Consider the following 20,902-nt stretch of genomic DNA (forward strand, 5'->3'; position numbering starts at 1 on the left):
TGGGGGGTCCCACAGTCAGAGGAGTGTTCCTGGAGGAAGTGGCACCATCAAGCCCCAGGCTCAGACAGCCCCTGTCCCTCGTGCTGCCTTCCTGCAGCTTCTGCTCCCAGTTCTTCCCCTCCACACCACCATGTCCAGCTCTAGGGGCCCGAACTCCCCTCCTCTGCCCACCTCTTTGCAGTATGAAAGCTGGGCTTCCTCTGAGCTGGCTGCTGGGGCCCTGCACATGCAGTGGAGGTCAGTTCTCAGGGCTGCTCCAGGACCTCACCCTGCCTGGACTGCAGGCCAGCAGTGCAGCACCTGGACAGGTAGGGGCCTGAGTCTGCGGGTGCGTGGGCCTGGGCTCACCACACCAGCTCGCCAATGGCTGTCTGCAGCGCTCTGCAGGACCAAGATCTCAGTGTGCAGGCTTCTTAGAGACACCTGAGAGACAGACCCTGGAGCAGCTAAGCCCACAGCACTACAGGGAGCACCACAGCCAGAGCCCACCGCCAGTCCCGCCACCAGGGACAAACCTGCGCCTGCCCAGCCCTGCACGTAGCTGGGAAAAAGAGAACCAGATCCTGTGCCAGGGAAGGTGGGCAGCGAAGCCTCCTCCCCCCCCCCCCGTGCCCGCACACACTCTCCATTGCTTCCATGCACACACACTTACATTTACACACACCGTTCCTCATGGTCATACTGAGAACTCCAAGTCCCCCTGGTGGCTCAATTCCAGTGTTCTCCAATGCTACACACTTGCTGTCCCCATGTTCTCCTGGTATCTCACCTGTCCCCCTGGCTGGCGCTGCCTGGGGCTGCTTTCCTGTGAGGCACAGGGAGAAGGACATAATGGTGAGCTGCCACTTGGCAGGTGTGTGGCCCCTGCCCGTCCCTGTCTGTAAATGAGGCACTGCTACTAGGCACAAACAAGCATGGCACGGGGGCATCATGGAGACCACAGTCACCTGCTCAGCAGGGCATCTGGGGAACAGATGGCACCACCCTCTCCCTCACCCATCAGCTGGTCCTGTCCTCGGACCTCCCCATGCCCGGCCCACTGCTGACACAGCCACAGCAGTGGAGGGTTGGCACCCCACTGCGTGGAGCTCGTGCCAGCGAGGAAGGGAGAGCAGGGAGACGAACAGGAAGGTGGCTACAGGGTGCACTGTGCAAGGTGAGAAGACACCAGTGTGGGGGTGGGGGGCTGGCTCTGAGGGTGAGGCTCTGCAGACTCTGCATCCTGTCCTGCAGCCGAAGGAGGGGCAGGGTAGGGCCACCGAGATGGGGAGCGGGCAGAGGCTGCTCGGGCTGGACACTCTGTTCTCCCTACCCCTCGTCCCAATCCTGGGGGAAGCCATGAGCCAGACCAGGTAAGTTCAGATGGATGGCAGCCCAGCCCCACCTGAGAACAGGAGCCAGTCCCACAGGGCATCTGCCTTCCTGCTCACTGAGAAAAAATAGTGTTTTAAGCTCCCAAATTTGAGGGCAATTTACCACACAAAAGATAATACAGGTGGGCAGGCCTGGCCTGTGCATGACCTGAGGTAGGTGAGGATATGGGAAGGAGCCAGGGTGTCAAAGAATAATATGTGAGGAGGGGAGGGCGGCCTCTCGGGAACCAAGAGGCTGAGACCCGCTCTCCCAGGCGGGGCTTGGTTGCCAGGGAGACGGAGATTCTTAACCTGGTTTCCAGGCTACTGCCTTCCTGCAGTGCACGTGGGCGCAGTTCAGCGTATCAGGATTTTTGCAAACAAGCTCAAGTATGGTGGTTGTGATCAGCAGAAGGAAGGGTTTCCTTTAATAAACAGAGTGAAAGGACATCAAGATGTGGCCAAGAGCCCAGCAGAGGGCTGGGAACAGGGCTTTGACTTCCCTCTCCCAGCCTGACCTGTCAGACGCTGCCTATTTCCTGGAACACAGGGCGACAAGGGACAGGACTCTCTGACAGTACCCTGAAGTCTGGGAAGACTCTAGGCCACAGCCTGAGCCTCCTTTTTGTGCTCAGGGTGCTGCAAGTGATTGGAGAGCCTGCTGTCTGCACCCAAGGCCGCCTCTGGCAATGGCCACGTCAGATCCGGGGGCAGCGTCAGAGGCAATGCTTTGGGGCCATTGGCTGCTGGGCCTGAGGGAGCTACAAAAGGGGACAGAAGCATAAGGACAGCGAGGCAGGGGTGGGGGATCAGCTGTGTGGGCTCCTGAGCTCCCTGCCCTGCATTTTGGGCCAAAATAGTCAGAATCCCTCCAACTCAGCCAAGACTGGACATGGGCAAGTCACAGGAGAGACACAGCCATCCCAGCAGCTCATGCCAGGTTACAGAGAAGGGGTTGTTTGCCAAGGCTGGCCCAAGGACAAGTGCCCGCACATAATCCAGAACAGGAGTGACACACAGAGAAGGCCATGTGGCCACAGCCAAGGAGCACCTGGAGCCTGCAGGTGCAGGAGGGTAGGGAGGAGCTGTCCCCGGACCCTCAGCAGTATGGCCCCACAACACAGGCACGTCTCATCTGGATATGCCAGGTTTGGGGAGTGCAGCTTGGTGGTAGAGCACTTGCCTGGCATGCAGGTCCCCAGCCACACAGACATACACAAGGCATGCAGGACTTCTGCTCTGAGGCCACCAGAGCACATGTGTTTGATGTCCCTTAAGTTTCTGATTTGTCATGGCAGCCACAGGAAGTCAACATGCTGTCTAGCCAATGGGAGCCTCTTCTAGTTGACCCGTGTGGCCTCTGACAAGGCTTCTACCCAGTATTTTGTTATGAAAAACTTTGAGCACACAGAAATAGTTGGAAGAATTGTACAATGAACATCCCGATGCCCAGGGCCTAGAGGGCACCACTGACCAGGCTCTGTTTGCTGTGTTAGATATCCGCCATTCCTTAGCCCTTCGCTCAACCCATCCCACATGCCTGATGGATCTTGAGGTCAGCAGGAGACACCTGTACACCACCCCTAAAGACCTCCCATGCACATCATGGGCCACTCAGCATAGGGCTCGATGACATTTGAGGCAAGATTGCATTCAGTGAAGTCTGTGAATCCTGAGTGTGCCCTTCCAAAGTCTGACAAATGCATGTAACCACACAGCTCAAACCCCCACCCAAATGCCGACATTACCATCCCCCCAACCCCCACCCTCTCCCCTCACCAAAGGTAGCCCCTGTTCTGAAGCGTGCACACTGTGTGCTGTTCCGCACCTTGGCTTCCTGGCTAGCTTCCTGCGGGATGGACTCCTTTGCTTCGCCAGGTGGGACTCAGCGGGGTGAACTCCCAGACATTGCTGACCATCTGTGTTGCTGGACTCAGCCTTGGTTCCTAGGAACCAGGCCTTTGTGCCGACATGAGCTTTCTAATCTCTTAGGTTGATCGCTGGGTGTGGAGTAGCCAGGCACAATGGCCAGGTAAATGGTAACCCAGAGTGTCTGGGCCATTCTGTGCTCCCCAGCCAAGTGTGGTGGTCACGACTGCTTCTTGGCATGCAGAGGCTGGTGCTGCAGCGTGTCCCAGACCATTCGGCCACCTCCCCACCTGGCACCCCACATTACTCTGTAGCCTTTCTCTTTCGGTGGTGACAGTACTTGAAGCCAGTAGTCTAGACACTGCTCTCTGTGGGTGTCTTGGTCCGTTTTGTGTTGGAATGCCCTGACCCCGGGTGACCTAAGGAGAAAACAGGTTGATTTGGCTCACAATTCCAGTGGCTGGAAAGTCCAAACCTGCCTCTGGCAAGGGCCCTCCCCATCCCTTAGAACATGGAGAAGAGCAGAAGAGGATCCTGTGCAGAGGTCATGGAGCCAGAGAGGAAGCAGGCAGCCAAGCAGGAGGCTGGTCAGGCTTTGTCACCGCCCCCTCTCACCAACCCAGCAGATCTGACCCACTCCCAGAGACAGCCCTGGAACCTACCAAATTTTGGTAGCCCTGCCTCCTAAAGGCCCCACGGTCCCAAGACCACCCTAGGGACCTTTGGAAGACAAACCACACAAATCCAACCAAAGCACAGAGTTGTCCTTGCCTCCAGGTCTCTGCACTTGACAAATTAGAAAATAAGTATTCTATTTCAAAAGGAATAAGTCACATACTCATATTCATTCTCTCTCTCTCTCTCTCTCTCTCTCTCTCTCTCTCTCTCTCTCTCTCTCTCTCCCTCCCTCCCTCCTTCCCTTTGATACTGGGAATTGAGCTCAGGGGCACTTGACCACTGAGCCACATCCCCAGCCCTATTTTGTATTTTATTTAGAGACAGGGTCTCACTGAGTTGCTTAGCACCTTGCTTTTGCTGAGGCTGGCTTTGAACTCGCGATTTTCCTGCCTCAGCCTCCAGCGCCACTGGGATTACAGGCATGCGCCACTGTGCCCAGCCTGTAATCTTTTCATTTCACATTTAGGATTTTGTGTGTGTGTGTGTGTGTGTGTGGTGCTGGGGATTGAACCCAGGGCCTTGTGCATGCAAGGCAAGCACTCTACCAACTGAGCTGAGCTATATCTCCAGCCCTCAGATTTAGGATTTCTTGTTTTTACTTAACTTCTTTGATTTTTAATATCCTCCATCTCTTTCCTCTTATGCTGAGAAGTTCATCCCTAATAACAATAACATTTATTTCTTTATTCTGTGATGCACATGTAGTAGTTTTAAAATGATGGCACTCACATTATTACAAATAAGACTAAGAGTTCAGGGTTTCTTTGTGGTCATCTTGTTCCTGGTGTGTATTACACAGGATGTACCTTGGGTCCATGCAGTCATGCCACAGTAGCCCTGGGAGGCTTCTGACCCTTTCTGTTCTGAATAATGCCACAGTGAGGACTCTGTCCCTTGGTGTGGCTGGTGTACACCTCTGGAACAGCCTCCTGGCAGTGGGCCCAAGGTGACCCATAGGCAGCGTGGCAAGGCACTGACAAGTCTCTCCATGGGGGCTGTGGAGTCCTCCATCCCCACAGCCCCCTGCCTTGGGCACCTGCTGATGGCTGAGATGCCACCCAGGGCTATCCAGTGGGTGAGAAATAGTATCTCAGTGCAAGTTTAATTGGCATTTTTCTGAATATGAAGATGTTTGAGTCGCTTCTCACAGAGCTAAGAGATATTTGTATGGATTTTTCTGGAAACTCTCTATTTGTATGTTTTCCAGTTTTTCTGTTTTCTTCCCCCTGAGTTTTAGGAGCTCTTTATGTATTCAAGGAAACCAGCCCTTTGCCTCTAAGTACTGACCTCCACACCTTCCTTCCCTTCTCCCCCTTCCTCTCTCCTGTCCTTCCTGGGTCGTGGCCACTATCATGCCCCTCTTTCCCAGTGGCAAGGCTTCCCCCAGCTGTGTGATGGTGGCAGGTACTGTGGAACTAGTCACCTCCTTGAGGTGTCCTGGGCCTCCTCCATGCCCTTGGCTGACATGTTAGGACTTGCATGTCTGCGTGGTTTGCTCCTCTGCTTGGCAAAGGGGGACTGCCTGGTGCAGGGGGCTGCAAAGGAGGGTACCTGCTCAGTGCTTGAGCTGTGGGGAACCCCCAAATTCACTCCCCTCTGCTGAGGGCCATTGCCAAGTAGGAATGACGCATCGATATTTCCTTGCCAGCGTACCCCATGTTAAATGGACTTGCCTTGGAAATTTGCTGTGACCTTGCATGTGTGTTTGAGAAAGGTGACCTTGCCCAAGGACCAAGGCGGATCCGGGTTTAGAGCTGATCAGGTTTGAGGAAGTATCCCAGTCCTTGGGTTTAGGGCGTTCCGGGTTTAAGACAATAGGGGTTTTAGGGAAGTTGGAGGTTGAAGATTATTGCTGCTGGGATTAGGGTGTTGCTGCTGCTTGTTCCCGTTGAGTTCTAATGAGATTAAAAGGAGATTGAAAAAAAGCCTCGTGGAGTAGGTGAATTGGGCGGCAGAACTGGGATTGCCCCAGAGCGTGTGTGGAGGCCGGTGTGAGTTCGGGAATAAAGAATTGCTGTTTGAATCGACAAAGCTGTGGTGGCTCGTGATTCTGTGCCCAGCCCAGACATTGGCACCCCTCCTTTTTTCAACTCTGCCCTGTCTCAGGAGGCCTGGGTCTGGCTTCCCCAGTTACATATGCCCCTGTCCACCTCTCCTCCTGTCACCTTAGCACTTTGATGGTATCCCTGTTATGCCATTCAGCTGCCCCCACCAATCCTGATGCCACATGTGCCAGGGTTCAGTACCTGCCTGTGAACAGCTGGGTTCAGTAAACGCCCAGGAGGGAAGGACTGGACACAGGACCCCTCCCACAAGAGGCGCAGAGGGGCGAAGGCCAGCTTGTTGTGAAGGGGCACAGGGGAGTCCTCCAGGAGGTCAGGGTGCAGACGTAGGAGGGTGGCCAGGTTTCCTGGAGGGGCTGGCAGCTCCCGCCCCACCACCCAAGGACTCTAGGAGGCCACGTTTCTGCCCGCACCCCTGTGGGAAGGCACCTGGGAGCGGGAGGCAACTCGCTGAGCTGGCGCCGAAAGGCGAGCAGAACCCCAGCCTGATGAACTTGGGGCACCATGCGCTCCAGGGGGCGCCAGTCCCAGAGAGCAGAACCCGGGCCACCCGCAGATCTCGAGGTGGCGGGGCTCCGGACAGCGGGGACAACGCATAAGAGAAGCCTGGGCTGGGGGCCGGTGCACCTGCCGGCCGCCTTCGCCACGCCCACATGGTGTGCTAGGGCTGTTCACCTGGCTGGCCAGGCTGGTCCCGCGCACCCCAAGCACCTGCTGGCGGCGGTGGTGGCACTGGGGTACCTGCACCCCAAGGCCAAACTGCTTTTCAGTGGCTGTCCCTATCCTGGAGCCAGAGATTCTGGGTAGGGACCCAGGCCCCACGCTCTGGGCAGGGATGGAGACTGGATGAGGGCAGGTAGAGATTTCCTGGGAGCGGGGGTGGAGGAGTTGTGCTTGAAGGAACTAGATATGCCTATTCCCTGGCTGTGCCCAGGCGTTTCTCCCACCCGGCGGCTGGCGCTCCTGACCCTGGACTCCAGGCGTTCTCGGAGGCCAAGGACAACGTCCTGCCAGCTGGAGCTGCAGCAGCCTGAGCAGAGCCAGCACCTCCCAGAGCCTGGAGGACCTCCCCAGGGACAGGAAGTTCAGGTACATGACCCAGGTTAAGTCTGTCCCTGGCAGAGGAGCCGTTGGAAATGAGACTGAATTAGCCCTGTGTGGTGGCCCACCTGTAATCCCCGCAGCTGTGGAGTCGGAGGCCAGTTCAAAGCCAGCCTCAGCAACTTAGAGAGATCCTATGTCAGATACAAAATTTAAAAAGGCTTGGGAAACTTAATACTTCAGCAGGCTTGGGTTCAATCCCCAGTACCAAAAGAGAAAAAAAGAAAAAGAAACAAATAAACGAGGCTGAATTATTGAGAAGCAGATAGATCTGATGAACACAGCTTCCTCCCTCAAACCCAGGCACCTCCTGGTGGTGACCCTCCCCTGCAGAGCCTGGCTCTGAGGGACGTAACTTTGGGTCTGAGACTGTCCTCATCACCCCTCTGTACTCAGGGAGGTGCAGCTCACTGAGAGGCGAGGACTCTGGGAATCCCTGGGCAGGGCTCCTGCCTCCCCGTCATCCGCCTGTGCAGTTACCCTCATTTACCCCTTTCTTTGTATTGACGTGGCTTTCTCTGACTTCCTGAGAGAGATGTGGCTGATATTTAAGGCCAACATTCTGCTGGGTGGAACTTGCCATTGTGAAGTGGCCTTCTTTATCTCTGGTGTTTATGTTTGCCTCCCAGGCTCTGTGTCTTCTGGGGACACAGCTACACCTGCTCTTGGGGTGGCACTGGGTGCCTCTCTGCTCTCCAGGGACCTGTGGATGTCTGTAGAGGATCCACTGGGCTGTCTCTCCAGGTGGAAACCATCTTTCTGGGGCACCATCTTTCCATCCTTCCTAGGTGCCGAGCTCTGATGGAGTGCAATGAGGTCCTCTGCCCTTGGCCTGTCCTGCCTGTCTTGACACCCCTTCCAGATAGTCCCTTCCCACCCTCCCACTCACCCAGGCCCCGACCCTGAACACTCCCGCAGATCTTGTCCCCTGTGGTCAGTTCACTCTCCTCACACTGAGGACATGTGGTTGTTCTGGTCACTGGTGTGGTCAATTGGTCACTCAGCTACCTCAGTCGTGGAGGGCAGAGACGCGGAGTCAACACACAGACACCGGGAGCTGGTGAGGAAGCTGGTTGGTGACAATCACGGTCTGTGTACAAGAGCCCGTTGTAAGATAGCATCCATAAGCCAATCATCTTATGTCTAAAGTAACCACACTATGAGGAAGTGCTAAATGTGGCTGTCCCGTGGTGGAAAGCAGTCTGGAAGGATCTTGGTCCCTAGGGGAGGGGGCCTTATGAGTCAGGGATTTCATGCCCTGAAGCACCTACTCCTGGTTTCCTGGCCTGGTGGCCTGGTGGCTTGGCGATGCTGACCACAAGTGCTGAGGATGTGGGTTCACAGACGGCTCTCTGGAGCAGAGCCCTCCACCCTGCAGGTGTTCCTGTCAGGCCGGAACATGCCTAGGTTTTCAAGCACTCCAAGTTGCTCTTGGCTGCTGGCTGTAAACCCAAAGTTATCCCAACAAGGGCAGGTGCATAGGGTCCAAAGTCTTCAGTTTCACCCTAACCCCCAGCCAGTGGAGGCACCCTGCTCCACAGTGAGGGTGGACTCAGTTGACACCTAGCTCTCAGGTCCTTGACCTCCTTACCTCCAAGGTCCTCTCCCCAGCTCACCTCATGGCCCTGTGGTCACCCCAGGTCTCTCTCCCTGTGTACTCCCCTCCTGCCTGCTCCCCTTCAGCCCTGGTCGGCATAGTCGGTTCCCTTTCTCCTGGTGACCAATAAACTCAGCCCTGCACAAAGCCCTGCTCCAGATTTCCCCTGCCACAGGGACAGCTGATGTCCACTGAAAATTGCTGCTGAGCCTATCAGCCTCAGACCCCGGGTGCTGGGCACCCTGCAGCCCCTGCTGCTGTGGAGAGTTCACACTCTATAAGAACACCTGTTACCGAATCTAGGACTTACCCTGATCCAGGATGACCACATCTCAAAATCCTGGACTCAATTACACTTGCAAATATAGATTTTATCCAATAGGGCCATATTCACAGGTTCTGAGGGCAACGGTTGGATGCTCCCCTGGGGGGACTGTGCAGCCTCTATGCCGTCCTTCCTGGAAACAGCATGGGGCTGGTCAGGGACCCGGAGAGTGAAGCAGGTCTGGCCCTGGACTCTAAGTGGCTGTGCCCTGGGAAGTGGCCACACACAGGTGTTATTGGTCTACTGAGCCCCACAGTGAATGTGCTCCACCCCAATGGGAAGAGGGACCAGAATGGCCCACTGGTCTCCTGCTTCTCAGCCTCCCAGCCAACCTGGGAGCCTGAGATCCAAAGCTTTTGAACAGATTCCTCTTCTGCTCCCACCAACCAGGAGCCCTATGTGCCTTGGCGGCAGTTACATGTCCACTAGGGGCAGAGGACTCAGCACATCCCAGGGTACCTGAAGTCCCTTTGCAGCTCCTGCCCTGCATGCACACACAAGGCACTATGCACAGTTTGCAAGCTGTGGGATTCTGTGTAGAGGCTTCAGGCATCCACACGGCTGGAACATCAGTCTGATGTGTTCTTGCTGCTGGCATCTGAAGGGACAAGCAGAGAGCTCTTTTCTTCTGTCCACCCCACCATCAGCCAAGGGTACCACCTGTGAGCCTGGAGGCTGGGGAGTAGGGTTCTCTTATAGGAAGACTAGAGGCTTTGACTTCTACAGCTGGGATGGTAGGAGGTGGGTTGTGATGGAGGAGAAGGAACAGGCCTTGGGGGGAGAGCAGCAGCAGGGTGGCATGGGCAGGGCAGGAAGAAACGGGGCACCTGACACCAGACCCTGCCAGGCTGGCACACAGCAGCGGTGCCCAGGGAGGCCAACAGCTCAGCTGGCACGCTCAGCCGCCACGGGGACACAGGGGACTCGGGGATCACAAGGTGGTCCAAAGGCCTCAGGATGCTACCTCCAAGGCCCGAGGCACTAAAGCCTGGTGGGGGCTGCTGGGAGCAGGGCTCAGAGCCGCCCAGCCGGCTGAGGAGCCCTGGCCAAGCAGGGAGGGACAGCACCAGCCTGGAAGGTGGGCAGTGGGACTGCCTCCCTCCTCTTGGCCACTCCCCGCCTAGGAGGGCTGGGTCTTTGGGCTGCAGGGTGGGACAAGCACTGGTTCTGCCCCTAAGGGTGGCCCTGCCCAATCCCTCCCGCAGCTCACTCTCATCTATGCAAGCTCAAGGACCATTCGTCCTTGATGCGTTGTGACCCAGCTGAGGTCCTTCCTGTCTGGCCCAGGAGGGCCTCCTTGGGAAGGGCTCTGGGGGCCAGCAGTTCCCTGGGGCAGGAGCACAGTGACACCACCCAACCTGCCTTTACCCACTGGCCACACACCCAGCCACACAGCCACCTGCTCCCCCGGTGAGTCCCCCACCCCACGTCCAGCATCCGGTGGGGTCCTGTTCTGAACAGGGGGCACAATGTGCCTGCAGGTGTCAGCCTTGCCCTGGCCACATTCAGTCTGAGGGTGGCAGGGTCTGGGGCTGCTCTGAGGCAACAGCAGCATCCTAGGCCAGCTTAGGGGTCTGGTGCGGACAGTGAGAAGGGGGCCCATGGCAGTGATGCACAGACTCTGTACCTGCTGCAGGTGTGGCCCTGACTCGCCAACCTCTGCCAATGGCTGGGGCAGTGGCTGAGGCTGTGCCTGACCACAGGGTGGATCCAGATGCTTGCCCTCTGCCCTCCTCCTGGGCCTCTGTTGGCCAACCTCTTCTGTCCCGTAGCCTTGTTATTGCTATCGAGTCCCATGAGTGAAATGTCACCAAGTCTGTCCCCCAGGTAGGGCCCAGGAGGCACAGTCCTGGCTGGGGAGCTGGAGGGTGCATGGAGGCCGGGGGGGGGGGGGGGCACCTGCGCTGGGGTAGCTCCCTGGGCTTCCTCATCTGTGGCATTAACCCAAACTGCACATGGCCTAAGCACACCTGGGCACTGAGTCCCCATGCTGTGTGGCCTGGGGCTCGAGGAGCTAGCTGTGGCCACTGAGGTCTGTACCCCCTCCCTCCTCTGTGCATAGCACTGCAGGCCCACATGTGGCCCAGCTGAGCCTGTCCTGTTCAGAAGGCTGCCCAAGTGCAAATCGTCCTTTGCTCCAGGAAACTCTGTTAAATGTGACTTGACAAGGCTTGTGGGCATCAAGTTCCCACAACTCTGTTTGCTCAGGAAAGCAAGTCTGGCCCAGGAATGCAGCAGAGCCCCGAGCCCTTCAGCTGAGGGCCAGCTCTGCCAGTCAGCGCCACTGGGCACAGCAGAAGCTTGTGTGGTCTGAGGAAGCTCCAAGGAGGCAGAGACAGGGCTGCTAGTGGCCACCACTGCTCCTGGAGAGGGGAGTGAGGCCGGGCCAGGCACCCCCCCACCCAGGAATAGCAGCTGAGGCCTATACTCTAGCTCCCCACTCTTCCTTCCAGAATGTATTCAAGGGTCGAGGTGCACACACTAGGGCCCAAGGCTGGGCCGAGTGCTGCCCCCACAGCTGGCTGCAGCTCCCCTGAAGCCCATGGCTCCAGGGTGAGGGTTTTCAGCCTGGTCCTGGCCTGCATGACCCAGGGAGTCTTACCATCCAGGACTGGCCCACAGGTCAGGCCCTGCAAGCCCCACCTCCCCTCTCCCACCCCAGATCCTGGACCCTGAAGGAGCAGCAGGACTAGCTCCTCTTGGTTTGATGAGGCTGCCCTTCCCATGTTTATCTAAGACTCCAACACAAGTGTTTGGTGAGGATGGGCAGCTCCCTCACCACCGGGTGCAGAGCAGGAACCCCACACCCTCTTGCCTCCTCCTGCAGGGGTGGCACCTCCTCTTCTACCCTCCCCAGAGGAACCTACCTGAGGTTTCTCAACCTTCCAGGAGCCCTTGTGGCCATGCCCACCCAGCTTCCCACCTTCTGTGATGTGCAGACACTGCCATGGGGTTTTGTGTGACCAAGGCTGGGGACCACCATGGTGAGCAAGGGGCTCCTGCTCACTGGGCCCCTTACTTTGGGTTCTGCAGCAGCTGGATGCTCCCTGTCCACAGCCAGCATGGAGCTCTCAGCCCAGGGCTGCTGCTGCCAGAAGGGGCAGTGTGACCCACGTGGGGAGGGACCCAAGATCAGTGGCCACAGGGGCCAGCCCCTGCCGCAGTCTGGCTGGGCACAATTCAGGAGCCACTTGTCAAAAGAAACGAACTTTATTTTTAGAACCACACACGCCAAACCACACAGCTCTTCAGGAAAACCTTCAGAGCCCAACTGCCACCACCAGCTTCCCACAAGCCTCTCTACCTCCCCCCACTCCTCCTGCTCTTGAGGCCGATTGGCTGGGTCGCGTGGGCGGAGCCAAAAAAAGTCCCTCAATGAGCAGCTCCATGGTCTGAAAGGGCGGGGAAACAGCCCAATGAGCATCACCGTAGAGGAGCCAATCAGTTGGCAGCTAGAAGTTGCTGGAGCCGCTGTAAGCCAATCATCAGCTGGCAGCTGGAAGTTTGCTGGCAGCTGCAAGTTTGCTGGCAGCTGGAAGTTTGCTAGGGCACCTTCGGCTGTGGCTCTCAACATCTCCCCCTCTCTGTTTAAACAACAAGCATGTAGCTTAGGGACCGTGCCTGCCTTAGGTTGTCCAATACTACATATGGTCCTTACCCGTCTTCGGATGAGCTGACCTCAAGGCGTCAGCCTCCTGTCTTAGGTTGGTACCATTGCAATTGGATCTTACCTGTCATTGACTACCGGTCCAGCATACAGTTACACCTGTGGATAGGTCTTTGTACCAGTGGGGGGGTGAGGTTCTTTGCCTCACCTCTGTTGGCCCCCAAATTTTAGTTGAATAACCATGACAAGCAGAAGGGAGGAAGATACACCAAGACAATTGACAGCTCCTTTTGGAAAAATTGTACCACTGATGACACCATCAGCAAAAATACCCCAACACTACCACAAGTCGCTGCACCAACAGATAGTTCACAATGCATACAAGTGATACATAGTCCAGGCAAGTTCTGCAAGCAGTTCAGTGATGGCTATTGCAGAAGCTGTAGATAGGTTTTATCTTTGTCTTCACTGGCACTGTGATGAAGATAGGAATTCTGGAAATAATGGCTAAAGAAAAATTATGTAACATTCCAGAAGGCACTAAAAGAAAACAATTTTCTTAACAATTTACATTATCTTGAACAGAATTATTAAATATAATGAAAAGGAAAGGTGAAAGCAAACAAACAGATCTATTAACCTCCTTTTTTGTTCACATATTAAAACAATCCTCAACAGCTGTTTACCCAATTTAAATTAAACCATTTAAATCACGTAAATAAAAAAAAATATTTGGATCCATTTTTTCATGAGCGCTCATCGTATATGATATATGGACATACGTACATTCAAACATACAACATAAAACACAAGTGTGCACACATAATATAATACATACAACACATAACATAATAGTAAAGGCCTTATAACTTTTTACAGGTGAAATCTCCATTGCAATGTTTAAAAACTCTATAGTCAAAAAATAGAACTGATCAGCAAAACATTAACCTAGGTCTGTATGAGCTCAAAAAACAAAATAGAACTTCATGATGTGGGAAAGGGCAATAATAAAATAGATATTGAAAAAAACACCCTGGTTCTGTTGCAGATGTAAGGGTAGCCAAGCTGGAGTTTTGGATATCAGTTGTTATGAATTTGAGCCAAATCATCTTCTTTTTGGTCTGTAGAAATCGCTTTAGTTAGTCTCTCTGGAATCCAAATCGGCTGCTGTTCTCCCTGTGGAAACACACAAACAGACCCCCGACTCCAGACAATCACTGGGTCAGGACCTTTCCATTGTCCTGTTAGAATATCTTTCCAAAGTACCTTAGGCTTATGTGCATTTTTTGGACACATATGCCTTTCCGCAGCACTAAGCCCTGATGAATCCAAATTTAAAGTTTAGAGTAAAAAGGGTTATTTTAAGTTTATCTTTGGGGAATATATACCCCTTCCCAATTCCCTCTTTTTGCTTTAATAAGTACATTTTAATAGTTTGATGAGCTCTTTCAACTATGCCTTATCCCTGTGGATTGTATGGGATTCCTGTTATATGAGTAATGCCAAATGATGAGCAAAATTGTTTAAAAGAGGTAGAAGTATAACCAGGGGCATTATCTGTTTTTAACTGTTTTGGAACGCCCACAGTGGCAAAATTTTGTAAGCAATGAGCTATAACATCTTTAGTTTTTTCTCCGGCATGAAGGGAGCCCACCAAAAATCCAGAAGAAGTATCAACTGTAACATGCAAATATTTTAATTTTCCAAATTCTGGCAAGTGTGTGACATCCATCTGCCAAATATGGTTAGGTATCAGTCCTCTAGGATTGATTCCAAGATTAACTTGTGGTAAAAAGGTCACACAATTTTGACATTGTTTTATTATTTGTCTAGCTTGTTCCTTAGTTATTTTAAAACGCTTTTGTAAAGTATTAGCATCAACATGGAACTTTTTATGAAAATTTGTAGCTTCTTCTAATGTAGAGAAAATATGTATGTCATGTGTAGTTTTATCTGCTAAATCATTGCCCAAACTAAGGGCTCCAGGCAATCCTGTATGTGCCCTGATATGTCCTATAAAGAATGGATCTTTTCTGTCCCAGATTAGACTTTGTATAGTGGAAAACAAAGAGAAAACAGTAGAGGAAGGGGAAATCCTACCAGCATCTTCAAGGGATACTATAGCATTAACTATATACTGACTATCGGAAAATAAATTAAATACAGAATCTTTAAACATCACAAAAGCTTGTAATACTGCATTAAGCTCTACCTTTTGAGCTGATTGTTTGGGTACTAAAAATGTAAAAGTTTGATCAGGGGTAACTACGGCTGCTGTACCATTATTAGACCCATCAGTGAATATATTTGGAGCATTCATGATAGGTGTTTTCCTTGTCATTTTAGGAAAAACTACAGGAGAATACCCAAAAGACAACAAAGGATTAGATGGTAAGTGGTTATCAAATGAAACATTAGATTTGCACATGATTATTGCCCAAGTATTTAACTCATTAGCTAACTCATCAATTTGATTCATAGTATATGGAGTAATAATTTTATTGAGAGAAATTCCAAACACTCCCTTTGCTGCTTTTATTCCTTTGAGTATCAATTGTCCTACAGCCTCAGGATACCTAGTAAGAATACTGTTAGGAGAATAAGATAAATGTATCCACAATAATGGACCTTCTTGCCAAAATACTCCTGTAGGAATATTTTTTGTTGGTATTACATTAAATAATAAAGGCACACTTATATCAATTCTATCCAAATGCATATTTTCCATGTACGTTTCAATGATTTTTAATGCCTTTCTTGCTTCAGGCGTTAACATTCGGGTTGAATTTGGATCTGATGGAACTTTAGGATATGAAATAAAGGTCCCAACTCTCCTGTTAGTATGCCTAGATAAGGTCTTATCCAATTTATGTCTCCTAATAACTTTTGAAAGTCGTTAAGTGATTTGAGTTGAACTACTCATATTTGAATTTTTGGTGGACAGACCATGGTTGAGGATAATAGAACTCCTAAATAATTAATTGGAAAATTTAATTGTACTTTATCTATTGCAATCTCTAGAGTGTAATTTTTTAATAAATTTGTAAGTGTGGCATAACATTCTAGCAATGTGTTTTTATCTTTGTGTGCTAATAATACATCATCCATATAGTGAAATATTTGTAGTTCAGGATTTTGATTTCTAAGTGGCTGTATTGCTTTGTTAATATAAATTTGACACATAGTTGGGCTGTTAACCATCCCTTGAGGGAGTATTTTCCATTCATATCTCTGATTGGGACCTTCATGATTCAGTGCAGGGATAGTAAATGCAAAACGTGGACTATCCTCAGGATGAATTGGAATTGAAAAAAAAAACAATCTTTAATATCTATAGCTAAAACATACCAGGTTTTTGGCAAAGCAGACAATTGAGGAATCCCCGATTGAGCTGGGATAACCATCTCATTATTAATGGCTCTTAAATCTTGCAATGATCTCCATTTACTAGATTTCTTTTTGATGACAAAAATGGGAGTATTATGGGGAGATACAGAAGGTTGTATATGTCCTTCTGCTAACTGTTGTTTGACAAGGTCATGGGCTGCTTGTATCTTTTCTTTAGTCAGGGGCCACTGAGGAACCCATACTGGTCTTTCTGATTTCCAAGTAATTTTTATTGTCTCATTGACCCCTCCTGAAAATCCAACCCACGTCTGTCTGTTCCTTGATCTATTTGTATTGGTGCTGCTATACCTTGTTCTTGTTTTCCTAATCTTTTTCCTTTCCTAAAACCTTGGCTAGCCATAATAGTGGGCACATTTGGATTGATGTTATTTGTTAATGTCAAACCTAATTGATCTAAGACATCTCGTCCCCATAAATTTATAGGAAGATGATCTAATACATATGACTGTATAGTTCCTTCACATCCTTCAGGATCCTTCCAATCTAATACCATTGCACTTCTATGGGGATTAGTCGCCACTCCTAGGCCTTGAAGCGTTTGAGTGGCTTGTTGTAATGGCCAGTGTTTTGGCCATTCTTGACGAGAGATGATGCTAAGGTCTGTACCTGTATCCAGAAGCCCATTAAATTCATGACCTTGAATATTTAGTTTTAGCATTGGGCGAGAATCTAAATTTAAAGAAAGCATAGCCCAATCTACACCTGTGGAGCCTAATCCCTTGGAACCTCTTTCTACAGTACAACTGAAAAAATTTATCATGCAGGCTGGGTATTACTAATAACTGTGTTATTCTATCTCCTGGTGAAATTACTGATGTACCTCTTGGAGAACTAGCTATAATTTTTATTTCACCTTCATAATCAGGATCAATTACCCCAGGACTTATCATAAGTCCTTTTAGAGTAGAAGAGCTGTGTCCCAATAATAAGCCTACTGTTCCTTGGGAAGAGGTCCTTTTACCCCTGTGGGAATGATTTGAACTCCCATCTCTGGAGATAGTACTGATCTGGCGGAGATGCAGATGTCCAACCCTGCGCTCCCTCTGGTTTGTCTGATGAGGGATCTGATGGACAATGTGTCCTGGGCACTACCCTGATGGTGTTGCTGGGTTCCTCCAGTGCCCCGTATATTTGTGGTCTTGGGCCCTGGAGCATTGGGCTCCCCTGTCCATTTTTTGGCAACAGAGCCCAATGCCTTTCTCCATGATATCATGGGTAAACACCTGGTCTTTGCCTGTTTTTTGATAATGGAGTACCCTCTATGGTGGTTTGAGAATAGCATTCATTAGGCCAATGTCTCCCTCTATGGCATCGTGGGCAAATACACGGTATTCTACCCCTTTGATATCTAGTTTTGTTAAACCCTCCTCCTATGGGGCAACTCCTTTTAAAATGTCCTGTTTGTTGACAATTGTAGCATGTTCTTGGCCTGGTATATAAAGCCTGTTTTATTGCAGCTGCCACAATTTGCCCTTGTTCATTAATGTCTCTGGCATCTAAAGCCTGTTGTACTACAGCTGCCACGACTTGCTCTTGTTCATTAAGGTCTCTACATAATTTAATATATGTGTTTAAATCTTCATGCTTCCATGGTCTAATGATTTCTCTGCACCAACGATTTGCTTGCTCATAAGCCAGTTGTTTTATTAATGGCATTGCTTGTTCTGTATTCCCAAAAACTCTGGTAGCTGTTTGAATAAGCCTATCTACAAATCCAGCATAAGGTTCATTAGCTCCTTGTATTAACTTAGATAATTGACCTTGTAAACCTCCATTTCCTTGTAAAGTCTTCCATGCCCTAACCCATCTACAGCAATTTGTATGTATACACCAGGATCATATGCAATTTGTTGCTGCTGATCCTCATAAGGTCCCTTTCCTAACAACATATCTAGATTTCTCTGAGGATAACCAGCTGCTGCATTTCGCCTAGCCGACTCCTTACAAAATTCCTCATTGGCAACCTTCCATAACAGGTATTGTCCTCCATTTAGCACAGCTTTACACATATTAGCCCAATCTGCTGGCATCATGTTCAAGTTGGTAATGGATTTGACCATGCTTACAGGGAAGGTTGCTTGAGGACCATAGGTTGTTACCGCCTCTTTTAGCTGCTTCACTTTTTTGAAATTTGAAGCATGGTGAATTCACTGCCTTCCTGCCTGCTCAAATACAGGGCATGTTAATATTTGAGGTCCTGTCTCAGGATCCCAACTATCAACTGCGGGGGTTGGGGGCCTCCCAGCATATGGAGGTGGCGCTGTTGGTTGGACACTTATGCCCTCTGGTGATAGAAAGGTGTCAGTAGCAGTCTCCTGTAGAGGTGGCACTGTTGGTTGGACCCTTACACCCTCTGGTGATACAAAGGTGTTAGTAGCAGTCTCCTGTTGTAACTTTTCCCCTGATGGCTTTTTCTGCTCTAAACTTTCTTTCTCTGTCTGACTAGCTCGAGAGACCTTCTCTTTTACTTGAATCTTTTCCTCTGTCTGACTAACTTGAGAGACCTTCTCTTTTACTTGAATCTTTTCCTCTGTCTGACTAGCTCAAGAGACCTTCTCTTTTACTTGAATCTTTTCCTCTGTCTGACTAGTTCGAGAGACTTTCTCTTTCACTTGAATCTTTTCCTCTGTCTGACTAGCTCGAGAGACCTTCTCTTTCACTTGAATCTTTTCCTCTGTCTGACTAACTTGAGAGACCTTCTCTTTCACTTGAATCTTTTCCTATGTCTGACTAACTTGAGAGACCTTCTCTTTCACTTGAATCTTTTCCTCTGTCTGACTAACTTGAGAGACCTTCTCTTTCACTTGAATCTTTTCCTCTGTCTGACTAGTTCGAGAGACCTTCTCTTTCACTTGAATCTTTTCCTCTGTCTGACTAGCTCGAGAGACCTTCTCTTTCACTTGAATCTTTTCCTCTGTCTGACTAACTTGAGAGACCTTCTCTTTCACTTGAATCTTTTCCTATGTCTGACTAACTTGAGAGACCTTCTCTTTCACTTGAATCTTTTCCTATGTCTGACTAGCTCGAGAGACCTTCTCTTTCACTTGAATCTTTTCCTCTGTCTGACTAGTTCGAGAGACCTTCTCTTTCACTTGAATCTTTTCCTCTGACTAGCTCGAGAGACCTTCTCTTTCACTTGAATCTTTTCCTCTGTCTGACTAGTTCGAGAGACCTTCTCTTTCACTTGAATCTTTTCCTCTGTCTGACTAACTTGAGAGACCTTCTCTTTCACTTGAATCTTTTCCTCTGTCTGACTAACTTGAGAGACCTTCTCTTTCACTTGAATCTTTTCCTCTGTCTAACTTGAGAGACCTTCTCTTTTACTTGAATCTTTTCCTCTGTCTGACTAGCTCGAGAGACATTCTCTTTCACTTGAATCTTTTCCTCTGTCTGACTAACTCGAGAGACCTTCTCTTTTACTTGAATCTTTTCCTCTGTCTGACTAACTTGAGAGACCTTCTCTTTCACTTGAATCTTTTCCTCTGTCTGACTAACTTGAGAGACCTTCTCTTTCACTTGAATCTTTTCCTCTGTCTGACTAACTTGAGAGACCTTCTCTTTCACTTGAATCTTTTCCTCTGTCTGACTAGTTCGAGAGACCTTCTCTTTCACTTGAATCTTTTCCTCTGTCTGACTAGCTCGAGAGACCTTCTCTTTTACTTGAATCTTTTCCTCTGTCTGACTAACTTGAGAGACCTTCTCTTTTACTTGAATCTTTTCCTCTGTCTGACTAACTTGAGAGACCTTCTCTTTCACTTGAATCTTTTCCTCTGTCTGACTAACTTGAGAGACCTTCTCTTTCACTTGAATCTTTTCCTCTGACTAACTTGAGAGACCTTCTCTTTCACTTGAATCTTTTCCTCTGTCTGACTAGCTCGAGAGACCTTCTCTTTCACTTGAATCTTTTCCTCTGTCTGACTAACTTGAGAGACCTTCTCTTTCACTTGAATCTTTTCCTCTGTCTGACTAGCTCGAGAGACCTTCTCTTTCACTTGAATCTTTTCCTCTGTCTGACTAACTTGAGAGACCTTCTCTTTTACTTGAATCTTTTCCTCTGTCTGACTAACTTGAGAGACCTTCTCTTTCACTTGAATCTTTTCCTCTGTCTGACTAACTTGAGAGACCTTCTCTTTCACTTGAATCTTTTCCTCTGACTAACTTGAGAGACCTTCTCTTTCACTTGAATCTTTTCCTCTGTCTGACTAGCTCGAGAGACCTTCTCTTTCACTTGAATCTTTTCCTCTGTCTGACTAACTTGAGAGACCTTCTCTTTCACTTGAATCTTTTCCTCTGTCTGACTAGCTCGAGAGACCTTCTCTTTCACTTGAATCTTTTCCTCTGTCTGACTAACTTGAGAGACCTTCTCTTTTACTTGAATCTTTTCCTCTGTCTGACTAACTTGAGAGACCTTCTCTTTCACTTGAATCTTTTCCTCTGACTAACTTGAGAGACCTTCTCTTTCACTTGAATCTTTTCCTCTGTCTGACTAGTTCGAGAGACCTTCTCTTTCACTTGAATCTTTTCCTCTGTCTGACTAGCTCGAGAGACCTTCTCTTTTACTTGAATCTTTTCCTCTGTCTGACTAACTTGAGAGACCTTCTCTTTTACTTGAATCTTTTCCTCTGTCTGACTAGCTCGAGAGACATTCTCTTTCACTTGAATCTTTTCCTCTGTCTGACTAGCTCGAGAGACCTTCTCTTTCACTTGAATCTTTTCCTCTGTCTGACTAACTTGAGAGACCTTCTCTTTCACTTGAATCTTTTCCTCTGTCTGACTAGCTCGAGAGACCTTCTCTTTTACTTGAATCTTTTCCTCTGTCTGACTAACTTGAGAGACCTTCTCTTTCACTTGAATCTTTTCCTCTGTCTGACTAACTCGAGAGACCTTCTCTTTCACTTGAAT

General features: G+C 49.8%; 1 long non-coding RNA gene across 2 annotated transcripts; it reads left to right on the forward strand.

Annotated features, from left to right (window-relative positions):
- The first annotated feature begins 4,166 nt into the window (after positions 1 to 4,166).
- Positions 4,167 to 8,069, forward strand: LOC308633733. Of its 2 annotated transcripts, none has more exons than XR_014018853.1 (4): positions 4,167 to 5,303; positions 6,102 to 6,765; positions 6,897 to 7,051; positions 7,693 to 8,069. It is a non-coding gene; the product is annotated as an uncharacterized lncRNA (long non-coding RNA). The 2 variants fall into 2 exon arrangements; XR_014018854.1 differs by having other exon boundaries at positions 7,852 to 8,069.
- The last annotated feature ends 12,833 nt before the right edge of the window (positions 8,070 to 20,902 follow it).

The sequence above is a fragment of the Spermophilus citellus genome (assembly GCF_964194105.1).
Source record: "Spermophilus citellus genome assembly, chromosome: 14".
Lineage (NCBI taxonomy): Eukaryota > Metazoa > Chordata > Mammalia > Rodentia > Sciuridae > Spermophilus > Spermophilus citellus.